Genomic DNA, 13902 nt, shown 5'->3' with positions numbered 1-13902 from the left:
GACAGCTTTTTCCCTTAAGAGCCCCATGATCTGAACCATTGATTTATCAAGTTCCTTAAACTGCGGGTCGGATCACTCAGGATGTTTACTTGTGTCCCCATGTGACTTAGGTATGAACACACAACATTCTGTTTAGATAATGGTGCAGATGTCTCCTGGAGGCATATATATCTATATCTATCTATCTATCTATCTATCTATCTATCTATCTAATGTCTTAGGCTATTCGTTTTGGAAAGCAGTTTTTCTCATGAGAGACATTTCAGTGTTCAGTAAGGATGGGTTTCATTGGCTAGCGGTTATGGCTTGCTGGGTGAATTTAGTAAAGGCTTCTATGTGCGCTATACTATCCTCCAGGCAAATCAAGGAGACAAAGATGGCTGCCAACTGATCATACTAGTGGAATATAGTATCCATTGGCCTTAAAAAGAGGGAGGCTAGTAGTTTTAGGAACCTGACTTGGCTTTGCCTAGTGTACATGTTGGCTAAGGGAAGCAGCATTATCAGGCATGAAGTGATAGGCTAGGGGTGGGATATGCCAGACGGGAGCCCCGCCTTTTTCCCTCTTTCAATGATGTGTGCTCCATTTCAGGTATAAGACATTTTAGCAGGTCCAGCCTGAAGTAGGACATTGGGATCCTTGTGGAGACTGAGTAGTTCCCCTTGACCTGGGGGTGTGAATAACTCACCCATCTCAGCAAGACCTCCCACTGTAAATTCCAGAATGATCTTGCAGCATGGTTATCCATGGTGGAAACCTCCATAACCATGGTTGTTTCCCATAACCTCCATACCTTCACAGTATTGGGTGCCTTGGCAAGGGTCCCCTGCTTGAAATGTGGGGCAACAGGACCTAGTGGGTGATTATTCACATGTATTCAAGCCTGGACCAATACTTCAGTCTACCTGGCCGAGATGGTTTTTACCTGTCAATAATTTAACCTACTGCTTTAATATTCCATTTTTTCTTCTCGGCCAACCCTTTTGCTTGTGGGTTATAGGGAATATAAAAGCAGTCTTTCATGTTATGGCTTTTGAAATGTATTCCTTAAGGACTGTCTTGTCAATGAAGGTATCCATAGGTGGTATATACCTTTTATAATCCTCTAATGGTGGCAGCCTAGTCTGCACCATAATAGAGAAAAGCTTAGGTTAGGCTGGATGTAGTGTCCACACAAATCAAGGCATATTTAGATCCCTTACTCAGAAGGAAAGGGCCAACAAAATCAGTATGCCAATCCCTCACTGGTTGGAAACTCAGGATTCTTTTGGTTGGTTGCCTTGGGCATTGTTTAAAACGCACAAGACATGCTGTTACTACATTAACCAAGTCACTATTCTTCAAGGGCAATTGGGATTCCTGGCAATATGCCATCTTATTTGGGCACCATGGTAGCCGCTCTTTTTACATACCCAATCTACCGTATGTACTGATGGGGTCAATAGCTAGGACTCATACCCGAGCTAGGACATCAACTTCCTAATTACCAGGGGCTCTCAGTGTCTTATGAGCGGAAATATGAAAAACACTGACAGCTGCCTTAGGCTCTTGTAGATAGACCCCAAAGTCTTTCCACAGATCTTGTCCCTAGAAGGGCTTATTTATGATCTTTCACTCCTCAGTTGTCCAAGCCATAGGAATAATCCCTTTATAATAGCCCAATTGTCAGTGCAAAGGGTTAATGTTTAGGGCTCCTGAGGGATTGATCGCCAGCCAGACTGCTCTGAGCTCAGCCTACTGGTGGCTTTGTGAAAGGCTTTAGCTGGAGGAGTGCCACGAACACTCCCAGAAGGGATATTGGGTTTCTACCCCCTTCCAGAGCTGGGGCCAAAATTCTGGGGGCATTCCTCCCTTATTGTCTCTACCAGAGGGTCTGGCCCATACCTTCTAAATTCAAAGACACAGCTAACTCAAATGTTAACCCTGCTTAGGGGACCCCAGAACTTTAATCTGCTTTGTTGGTATTGTTGCCTTCTCAAAGGCAGCTTGTTGCTCTGATTCCCAGTCCCACACATGCCCTTTCTTTATCAGACAGCACAAGGGATGGGGGCACTGTGCCAGGTGTGGATTAAAAATCTTCCCAAACCCCCAAATCCCTACAAAGACTTGCACCTCTTTCACATTCCTTTTTTTTTTTTTAACTTTTTTTTAACGTTTATTTATTATTGGGAGACTGAGAGACAGAAAGCGTGAGCAGGGGAAGGGTAGAGAGAGGGGGAGACATAAAATGTGAAGTGGCTCCAGGCTCTGAGCTCTCAGCACAGAGCCTGACACGGGGCTCGAACTCACAAACTGAAAGATCGTGACCTGAGCCAAAGTTGGTCACTTAACCAACTGAGCCACCCAGACACCCCAACCTCTTTCACATTCTTAAGGGTTGTATGAACTTGGACCTTATCAATCACAACTTTTGGTACAACATCCATTTTACCTGACCAGATGACTCCCAAAACCTTACAGTGGTGCCTGGGCCTTGAGTTTTTCATGGGTTTATTGCCCATCTTAGCCCTCAGAGATGGCCCAGCAAAGTCTGTAAGGTGTCCTGCTTCAGAGGCAAATCTTCACTAGTTAACATTCTACTATCAATGTAATGGGCCCATTTTACTGATGGAGGAAGAACAGGGATGGGTCCCAGCTACTATCCCGTCACATATTCTGTATCTGTGCAGGCAGCCTTGTGGGAGCAGCTGAAAAGTTCATCATTGTCCCTCCTACCTGAAAGCAAATTGATCTTCGTTATCAGAAACCTGTACTTGTTAAAGTCATTTCTATGAATGTCGCTGAAGGAAGCAATTTTTAAGCTCAACGTGGAGCTCAGTGAAGGGCTCGATCCCACAACCACTGGATCGTGACCTGAGCCGAAATCAAGATGCTCAACCAACTGAGCCACCCAGGCGCCCCAGAAGATGAAGCACTTTTGTAGGAATACATTTTTTTCCGAAGCATCAGAGTGAAACGATAATTGTCTGCAAATGACCAAAGACTTAAAAATTGCCACAATTAAAAACGTGGTGAGAGTTCATTACATTGCAATTGACAAAGGAATTTGATTATTTCTGTGACATACATGCTTACATTTCAAAATGATGACTGATGGCATTATACCAGGACAAATGAAATGAGTCCACCTCAAGGGTCATCTTGTGGTCACGGCTTCTCAATGACCTCCCGCAGCACTTGCTAAAAAACAAAAGGATTAAAAGCACAGCTTTTAACCATACAAGTCCCTTTTGGAACACTTGGATGTATTTGGTATTTAGTTAGTTGTGGTGGTGCATTACAAAGCAATTGACAAGGGAATTTCTACGTTTTAAAAGCCCCCTCCCTTCTTTTTCCTTAGTCTCTGTGGGCAGCGTTTTTGTTATCTTCAAAGACAGGAAAAGATTTTCAACTTGAAAAGACAGAGAAAGAATGCAAGTTTTCTCCTAGGAGTTTGGGGGTGATTCCTATTTAATGTTTCCTTTGTCTTAGGGGTCAGAAGGCAGGGGGCATTTTGTCCATTGCCACATCAATTACAACACCCTCCTCTTTATTTTCATCACTTTCTCAGATGTTCCATTTCTTAGTGTTCTAATCCAGCTTTGGCACCAGTGCATGGGACTTAAATGGAGGCATGTCGGGCCCTCTTGGTTTTGCAAAACAGCCTGTGAAGGCTCTAATTTGTTATCCTGCTCTCCTACCCGGTCAAACTCCGAACTGGCAATCAAGTTCCCACTGCCCCCCTGGACCCTGCATCACCAGCACAAGACACAGCTTCACCACCAAGAGCCCCAACACTTTCTTTAAGATGCAGAGCCTCCCTCTCCCCAGGTATGCCCAAATAAACTCCTTGGGAAAATAATAATAATAATAATAATAATAATAATATAATGGTAATGGGAGTGGGAGTGGGAGGAAATGGTAGCAGGATTTTCGCACAGAGAGTCGTGACACTGAGGCTTTTCTTTCCAGGAAGCAACTTTATTCATGCCGGAACCACTCATTGGTTTCACACCCAAAGAACTGAGCCCCAAACGACCAGCAGCATAGTTTTTTTTTATACATTTTCTATTTCTTTGTCTTCCATATATGGTAACACACACAAACATGTAGTCTGATTAAGTAGTCTCAATTTACAAGGACATGAGGGATGTTGTCACGTAGGCGCATAGCCAGGTTACCTTGAAGTTGTTTTTTTTTTTTTTTTTTCTTTTCTCTCTCTCTTTTTTTCTTCTCCTTAGGGAGGGGACCCTACCACAAAATTATAAGAGGAGTTAGATAGGTCTATGTCCTGGATAGTGGTGATGATATCATAGATGTAGACTTATATCCAAATTTATCAACTTGTATACATTAAATATGTACAGCTTTTTTTTACACGTCAATCATACTTCAGTAAAGTGGTTGCAAAAAGTCTGCTGATTTAAATGTAAAGCTCATCAAAAATATCTTCATAGAAATATCCAGAATAATGTTTGACCAAATATGTGGGCATTATGGCTCAGCCAAGGTCACACATAAAATTAACCATCAATATTTTTAAACGATATTCTGAATTTTAATTTCTTCAAACACTTTTCTCTCAGTTCCTTGACATTTAGTTACATTTATCTCCTCTCTTCTTAAGGCACTCTCAGATATGGCTTCATTCTTGACCTATTAAGCCACCTGTGTAATCCAAAAATTAATTGAATATATGAATAATTGGATGGTTTGCATTGATACATGTAGTGTATAAATGATCACACATTGATAAGAGCATGGGTTAACAATTTTGCTTAGTTACGTTGGCAGAGAAATCAGAAAAGATCGCTTTGTCCTGTATTTTGATCCTATCAAACTTACCGAACACTTCTTAGGAACCCAGCAACATGTGACACAGAAACAGAATTTGTAAAATGACTTAGATATAAAATTGATCAATTAGTTGAACAGTTACTCTCGTCAAACAATGTTCTTCCATATAGTTTGTTTGAAAGTAAGACCCCCACCATTAATCTTAGAGTTCCTCCAATGTACAGAAACAACCTAAATGTCTATTGATGGATGAATGCATAATGAAAAATTTGTGTATATATATATATATATATATATACACAATATAGTAGTTTTCAATCTTAAAAAAGAAGGAAATCCTACTATTTATGACAAACATGGATGGACCTGGAAAGTTATATTAATGAAATAAGTTAGATACAGAAAGAGAAATATATAGTTTTTGTTCTTCCTGGCTTATATTGATCCCAACCTGCTCAAAAGAAGCATATTTCGGTCTCAGAGTCTACTCAAAAAACAACAAAAAACAAAAATATTTACTCAAGACTTGCAATCAGCATCTGGTGCTCAATTCCAGCTGTTTTTAGTTCATTTCTACTAACCTGTCACATCTTCAGGCATTATGGGGGGGTGCTCCCATACTTTGGGGAGCCCCCCCATACATGGGGGGTATCCCTTACTTTGTAGAATGGGTTCAGGATTTCTAATCCGGAGAAGCTGGCCCTCCTTGTCCTACAAAGGATCACTTGGAGGGCCTTCTTTGATATGCAAATGTAGGACACATTTTTCTAGGAATAGTGGATTAGTATATAACAAGTCCTTTCACTCTCTCTTTTTAATGGTTAAAAAGTTGCAATACCCATTTGGTATGCAGTAGATCTCTGTGGCAAACGTGACGATGTAAATAAAGAGCAGTGGGTTTTCTAAGGAGGAAAAGGTCAAATCGCAACCTCTATGCCCTGTGATGATTAACTGCATGTGTCAACTTGGCTAGACTGTAGTACCCAGATACTTGGTGAAACAATATTCTGTTTCTGTGAAGGTATTTTTTCAGATGAGATTAACACTTAAATCAATAGACTTGAGTAAAGCAGATTACCCACCATAATATGATGCGTGGGCCTCATCCAATTTGTTAAAGGCCTTCATAGAAAAAAGACTGACCTTCCTTGAGAGAGATGGCATTCTGCCAGCAGACTGCTTTCAGACTTGAGCTAACATCAGCTGTTTTGGGGCTCCAGCCCGCTGGCATACCCCGCAGAGTTTGGAGTTGCCAGCCTCCCGAATTGTGTGAGGCAACTCAGGGAATGCTTCGGGCCTCTGAATTACGTCACACGCGAGAAAAGGGAATGTAAGCTGGAGAGCTGGGCTTTAGATAAAGATTTAAGTTTGACTGAGAAGAGTTAGGTTTGGAGCAGTATAGAACTGTTATCGCCTTTAGATCTAGTTACTCTGGAAGGAACAAGTCAATGTGAACAGCATCTAACTAAGCCCATGTGACCTAAGAACCTTAATGCCCTATCTGAAACACCATCGTAGGGAAGTGTAGGGAAGGTCCAGGGCCTATAAAAATGCTTCTACAGTAAGGACAAGTTTCAGATCAATAACTATACAATTGCAATAACAGACCAGTCAGAATCCAATCCTCATTCTATGTCCAATATCTTGGAAGGGCATGCCATTCTATCAACTATGTAAAGCTGTAAAAGTTATTGAATGATTTTTGGGAGTGGGGGTAAAAGAGAAATACGATGGACTTCCTGATAATAGTGTGTAAGGAGGGCTCATACGGGTTACTGAAAACTTTTCTAAAGTGAAAAATCTGTACCACAATTCTAGGTTAATAAGTAACAGAATTCTTCCTAGAAAAACTGTAAACAGTCTTTAATTTAAATTTACTCATTTAACCAATATTAACAAATATTTAGGTGCGCCTGGGTGGCTCAGTCGGTTAAGCGGCCGACTTCGGCTCAGGTCATGATCTCGCGGTCCGTGAGTTCGAGCCCCGCGTCGGGCTCTGTGCTGACAGTTCAGAGCCTGGAGCCTGTTTCGGATTCTGTGTCTCCCTCTCTCTCTGACCCTCCCCCATTCATGCTATGTCTCTCTCTGTCTCAAAAATAAATAAACGTTAAAAAAAATTTTTAACAAATATTTATTGGACACTTGCTCTGAAGCAAGCACAGTTACAAGTCCTGGGAATAACTTATTGAACAATTACTTGCCCTTATGGAACTTGACATTCAGGTGGGCAGGAGACAGACAATAAAAATGAGGAAATAAGTAAACAAATGCATAATGTAAAATGCTAGTGTGTGATAATTGCAGCAGAAAAAAATAATAAAATACAGGGGGGATAGGTTGTCCTAGAGAGGAGAAAAACGAAAATTTCTGATCAGGTTACCTCTAATCGAGAAGGCTATGTTAGCCCAAATACCTGATGTAACTGTTACTGGAGATGTCTGTGCTGAGTGCTTAATAATGCCTATTACTTACCCCATTGGTGAGGGAGAGATTACTGCCCTATTGTTATGGGGATGGCTGAAACATAACCCCATACACTGGAAAGATGAGATCAACAACAATTTATGTCACAGATACTCACAACCCAGAGCTGGAGAATGCCCATGGCATGCACCCCACACCCAAACACCCAAGGGTTGCACTTGGGCATGGAGTGAACCAGGGATTGTGAGAGGTAGGCTTAGTAGTATCCAGGGGATGGGGTACTCTCCACCACCACCCCGAGCCCCCCCCCCCCCCCGCCCCGGTTCCCATGGAAGTATGTGATTGGCTTGTTTGGGTAATTCTGTAGGTTCATAGGGAACTGAAGCTTGCTATTCAGGAGATAAGCAGGAACTGTGCCTGTCTGGTCCTGTTAACCAAGGGGGCCTGACCCACGGAAATAAGGGTAGAGAGGGAAACTCATAGTTAGGCCAATCCAGGCCCTCTGGTGTTTCCCCAGATGTCAAGGAAGGCATAATATCATATCTTAATTTTAGTTTTTATGCCAGATGGAGGGCTGGGGGGGGGGGTGCAGGATGGAGCACAGAAATTGAAGGATCCGTTATGAAGATGGACAGTGCCCATCCTCACTGAACCTGGATGACAAAGTGATCTTCTAGCCCTTGGTACTTAATAAGCCCTCGTCTGCTTGTTAACTACATTAGATTATGCAAATGGCGAATCAGCTTGATTAGACCCAATAAGCCTCTGCTGATCACCTATTGCTTTTAGATTCAGATTTTGCATGCGGAAAGGAAAGACCACGTTGTATTATGCATATACCTAGGAAATATTGTGGGTTCAGTTCCACAACACCGCAATGTAGTGAATGTGGCAATAGAGTGAGTCAGATACATCTGTTGGATTTTCAATGAACATAAAAATCATGTTTACACTGTACTGTATAGTCTATTAGGTGTGCAATAGCATTACGTCTAAAGAAACAACATACCTACTTTAATTAAAAAATACTTTATTGGGGCGCCTGGGTGGCTCAGTCGGTTAAGCGGCCGACTTCGGCTCAGGTCATGATCTCACGGTCCATGAGTTCGAGCCCCGCGTCGGGCTCTGGGCTGATGGCTCAGAGCCTGGAGCCTGTTTCCGATTCTGTGTCTCCCTCTCTCTCTGCCCCTCCCCCGTTCATGCTCTGTCTCTCTCTGTCTCACAAATAAATAAACGTTGAAAAAAAAATACTTTATTGCTAAAAACAGGTAATCGTTATTGAGCTTTTAGCCAGTCATAATCACTGATTACAGGTAACCATAACAAATATAATAATAATGAAAAAAATTTGAAATATTGCAGGAATTACAATATTACAATAAAAATGTAACACAGAGACATGAAGTCAGCCAATGCTGTTGGAAAAAACGGCACCAATAGCCTTTATTGGTGCGAGGTGGCCACAAACCTTCAACTTGTAAAAAAAAAAAACCAAAAAAACCCCACACAATACCTGCGAAGTGCAGTAAGACGAGATATACCTGTACAAAGAACCTAATGGAATGTAGCAGGTTTTAAACTAGCTAATAATTTTGTGCCAGAGGGTTATTGGCTGGTTATAATAGCAAAACCTAAGCAAGAAACTAAACTCTTATGTAAATACAGTACCTGAAAGGCGATAACAAAATCTCTCTGCCTCCTTATGTAAAAATGTATTTACTAAGCTTAAAAGCAAATCACTTTCTTTCATTCCTGTCATGGTATCTACTTACCACAGGTAGGAATATGATAAGTTAGAAAAGGGAACCTTGAGGCTTTAAAGGGGTTTTGGTTTTAAAAGACTAATCGCTATTTTTCCTCCTTTTATTCTAAGACTCGGCTGTTGATGGCTTGTGGTTCACATGCTCTGCTTATTTTTTAAGTGATCCTCCTCTAACCATTAATTCAGTGTGCAAACACATATTTAGTAGCTAGTCGTTTCGAAGAATTACGCTGGGGTCTTGGGATATGATGATGACCAGCCCACATCCTAAAGGAGAGCTCAGTTTAGGGGAGGGAAGCCCTGTCAATAATTTTGTAAAATATTTTGATATTTTGGTATTGATTATATAATGTTTAAATTATTAAAAACAAAATAGCAACCACTACTTAAGAATCAAGAAATACAGAAAGAAAGAGATAGAAACCGCCCATTTCCCAGCACGTATAGAAAAGCTTCTTTCTCTAGGGGCACCTGGGTGGCTCAGTCGGTTGAGCATCTGACACTTATTTTGGCTCAGGTCATGATCTCATGGTTCATGAACTTGAAACCTGGGTCAGGGAGCCTGCTTGAGATTTCTCTCTCCTTCTCTCTCTGCCCCTCCTCCACTCATGCTCTCTCTGTCTCTCTCTCTGTCTCTCCCTCCCTCCTTCTCTCCCTCTCTAAATAAACAAACAAAAAAAGATTGTCTTTCTCTCTACCTTTCCCCATCCCCCCTCTCTAAAATGTAAATAAATGAATAAATAAATACATAGGAAAAGAAAAGCTTCTCCAAATATTTTGGGTTTTTTTTTCTGTTTTTGTTTTTCATTCCAAATAGGTTTGTGAGGTTCTATTCAGATTTTGATCATTTTGTATATAGCTTTACTTTTGTTCTAGTATCATAATGTAGAGACTTCCCATAGTACCAAACTTCATTGCACAGGTAATTTAAAATAATGGTTTAATATGTCACTCAGTGTAGCAGGTTCCATAGCTACTTTCGTATTTGGGGGATAATTTGGTTTTAACCTTTTCCTTTAAAAATAATGTAATTAACATCTTGCTGCCTCAAACCCGTTTGCTACCTCGGACAATTTTCTTAGAGTGATTCTCAGTGGTGGAATTCCTTGTTTCAAATATACGAAAATATTTAAAAATGTTGAATCTGACGACCCGTCTGTCTGCTCTTGGAGATTACGTTCCCACTTTAAGTTTGTGCTTTTGGTTGTTCTGTTACCGGAAGTGGAGGTAGAGACGTGACTAGGTGAAATTCCAACATGTGTGCATCGTGTGCAGAGGACAGAGAGAAGGAATATATCCAGCCAAGTTAAAACCTGCGCTCCGTATGCCCCTTGCCATTAGCCTTTAATAGCATCCCTGGAGGCGCTGACTCAGCACCAGCTCTGAGCGGTTCTTTTCTAGGTGCAGGCTAAACAGTGGAGGCAGTGCCTCAGTGTTCAGGCACCTTATCGTCCGTCTTTGGCTTGAAGGATCGGTATGGCTGTGTCTGCTCCAGAAGCAATTGCAAATGCACGACAGTTTAGAAATGTTTCCATTAAGTGAAAACTTATATTAAAGATCCTGTACTCAAGGGTGCCAGGATTTGTCCCACATGCTTAGGAAAGATCAACTGTCTTTGGTTTTTCAATGCTACTTCCTTCTCAAGGTTGTGGCGAGAATGGATCCCTGCAACGACCTCACAGTTCTTGAGTTCGAGCCCCGCGTCGGGCTCTGCGCTGTCAGTTCTGGATGTTCCGCTTGGGATTCTCTCTCTCCCTCTCTCTCTCTGCCCCCTCCCTACTTTGCACACTGTCTCTCAAAAATAAAACAAGCAAGCACGCAAGCAAACAAACAAAAAGATGGAATGATCCATGCTAATGTGAAGACTGGCATACTCTGATCACCCAGAAGGACTTTGCTCCCTTCTCTCTTCCTCTTAGGAAGACCTTGCATCCTTGGCCTAAGTAGGTGGGGACCGAATTATCTTTTCCTCCTGGTTCCGGTACTAACACCATCTGCTCGTATTTCTACACGACCGTCTTTGAAACAATTAAATTGGAAAGCAGAAAGGATAGTGAGGATTCTGGGTTGAAAAGAGATTTTCGTAAAGCAAGGAAAGATATCATCTTCCACATGTGTAATTCCTTTTCTGCCCTTAGTGACTAGAAAACCCGGGAGTAGAGGCATTATGGTCCTGGAAGTGAAACAGTTACAGTAACATCTTCCTGGTGCTCCAGTAAGAACCAGAAACAGACTCAGTTTCCTGGAGCCCCAACATCACCCCTCCATAGTGACGCAGGGACCGAAGGCAAGAAGGAAATGGCAGATACAATGAAATTTCCTTATAACCTGCAGGCCATTGACAACTACTTGAGGAAGGCAGAGTAAAGCTTTCTCCAGGAACTCCTTACTGTCTTAAGGCTAACGTTTTGCTAGAGGGAAAAATAACCTTAGCTTAACAATAGCTAGGCCTCCAGTCATCTGTGTCTTCTTTAGCGTATGAAAATCTCTTGGAAAACTTCCTCTTGACTTTACCTCCCCAACTCCCAGGTATATAATCAGTCTCTCCTCAGGGTCCTGGGATAGCTCTTCCTGCCCCCAAATCCTGTCCCTGTGCTTTAATTGTAGTGGTGAGTCACACATAGCGAGTCCCTGGGGGACACCGAGGTTTTTCTTTCCAGGAAGCAGCAGGGGCTCAGCGGGCTAAGACCCTAAAGTCTCCCGTATAGGATAACATACAGTCTGAATGGGTGGTCTCTGTTACAGAGTCATGAGGAATGTCGCACATGCGCATAGAGCCAGGTTGCCTTCCCTTGAGGTTTTCACCACATTCCTTAGGCAGGTGCTCTACATATAATAAAATCACCTTTTTTTGCACCAAGGATGTCTCAAGAATTCTTTCTTGGCCTTTGGCTCCAAACTGCCCCACCATCGCCCCAAAACCTCATCAGGTGCTTTTCTGGCCTTTTGTATTTTAAAAGGCCTCTTTTTCCCTTTTTTTAAAGTCTTAGGAATGGGGAATGATCTAGATAAGAGTTCCCAGCCATGTTGAAAAACTGTATTGTTGCTGGGGCCTCATTTCTAGTTTTTGCAAAGAGTTGCAAGGTAAGGACAGTTGCTTTCAATACCTCAAGGGATGTCAACCCAAAAGCCATTGTAGGTTGCTATACCCATCTGGTTCCATTTCATCCTGTGAGTATTTTTAGAAGCTTCCAAGTACCAATGAAAATATGCATCCTGCTCAGGTTGTTTAGTCTAATAGCTGGCTTTCTCAATTTGGGTGTGCGTATACACTCATTAGATATCTTTTAAAAGATCTTCATTTAGGCCATTTGAGTGTTAAAGGCATCCTCAGTGTAATCTTCTTAAAACTTTCTTTTGACATTCTTCATCTGGGAATTTCTAGGCTCTGCCTGAACAGAAGTATTCAATCTGCCAGTCCATTTACCAAAGGGGGGCTTTCTCTCTGTCTCGCTTGCTTGTTTGCTTCCTTCCTTCCATCCTTCCTTCCTTCCTTCCTTCCTTCCTTCCTTCTCTTTCTTTTGTTCTTTCTTCCTTACTTTCTTAATTTCTTTCTTTCTTTCTTTCTTTCTTTCTTTCTTTCTCTCTCTTTTCTTTCTTTCTTTCTTTCTTTCTCTCTCTTCTTTCTTTCTTTCTGTCTTTCTTTCTTTCTTTCTTTCTTTCTTTCTTTCTTTCTTTCTTTCTCTCTTTTTTTCCGTAAAAGGGTATTTCTCTTAAAACACTTCCCCAGAGATCTCCCTTACCCCCCACTGCTTTAGATAAGGGCAAAACCCTAAAGCTGATTTGTAGGGTAACTGCCTCTCACCTCTCTGAAGGGATTCTCTTATTAAAAGCTCCAGAGTGGCCACTGAACCTGTTCAGTGAACCAAGGTACACAGACTAGACAAATCAAGTGCCAAGGAGGATTCTCCGATGCCCCCCACCACCGGCTCCTGCAACATAGATGAGCTGGACCAGCTGAGCTGCGGCTGCCCACTGCATTGCTTACTGGGAGCTGGGGGAACCCTAAGGGGTTAGGCCAGAGGTCCCACCTGGCTCCCCAAATCTGTAACTGAACTCAAAGGATTCACTGCTTGGGGCGCTTTAAATTGAACATCACCCAAGGGAGTGTTGAAAGCAACGATTACCTAGCAAGGAGACAGGGAGATCGCTCTCAAAGTGCTGTCTCATGTAATCCCTTCCCTGTGATGTCTTGTAATAGACAGAACAATGGCCGAACACTGCAGCAACAATTTGTTCACTTTCACTTTTCCCTTCCATCCTTTCCTCCACCATTTCCAATAGGATATCTTTTTAAAATTTTTTTTCAACGTTTATTTATTTTTGGGACAGAGAGAGACAGAGCATGAACGGGCGAGGGGCAAAGAGAGAGGGAGACACAGAACCGGAAACAGGCTCCAGGCTCCGAGCCATCAGCCCAGAGCCCGACGCGGGGCTCGAACTCGCGGACCGCGAGATCGTGACCTGGCTGAAGTCGGACGCTTAACCGACTGCGCCACCCAGGCGCCCCCTCCAATAGGATATCTAACAATCCCTTGGGCTTTTGGGGGGCGTCCTTATACTCATGTGCTGGTCAAAAAGCCGGGACAAGTCTCTCCACATAGAGGTGACTGGCCAGCTTGGGATTTCCCCCAAGGACAAGAAAGAGGCTTTCCCTGGGGAAGGGCCCCTTTACCCATGCTTGTTTCGTTTTTCCATATCCTGGCTGGCTGGCCAACTGTTAGAAGATGGAGGAGAGGCAGCAGAGTAACCTCCAAACTGAGAAGGCACTTGGAGACCAAAACACAAAGCAGGACCCCGCATACAGTTTACACAGAGTTCTATTCAGAGTAACTTACTGAAGGGGGAATCTGGCGGATGATGATCCTGACAGCTGCACAGACGTTCTCCACCAACTCCAAACCTGCGTCTGCAGATTTTGTACAGTGAGGGGATCTGC

At 42.5% G+C, this 13902-nt stretch overlaps 1 long non-coding RNA gene across 1 annotated transcript in view; it reads right to left on the bottom strand.

The window, feature by feature from the left end:
- LOC147581560 (uncharacterized) overlaps positions 1-13902 on the bottom strand; it is a 42576-nt gene extending 28674 nt beyond the window's left edge. Inside the window, exons 1-2 of the long non-coding RNA XR_015249700.1 lie at positions 13802-13902; positions 3077-3181 (exon numbers count right to left, since the gene is read on the bottom strand). This is a non-coding gene — a long non-coding RNA (uncharacterized LOC147581560). The remainder of the gene's footprint in view (positions 1-3076; positions 3182-13801) is intronic.

This window comes from Puma concolor, chromosome B1, assembly GCF_028749965.1.
Source record: "Puma concolor isolate L17-30 chromosome B1, mPumCon1.1.hap2, whole genome shotgun sequence".
NCBI classification, from domain to species: domain Eukaryota; kingdom Metazoa; phylum Chordata; class Mammalia; order Carnivora; family Felidae; genus Puma; species Puma concolor.
Note: the sequence above shows the minus strand (reverse complement) of the source record. Positions and strands in the feature narration are given on the sequence as shown.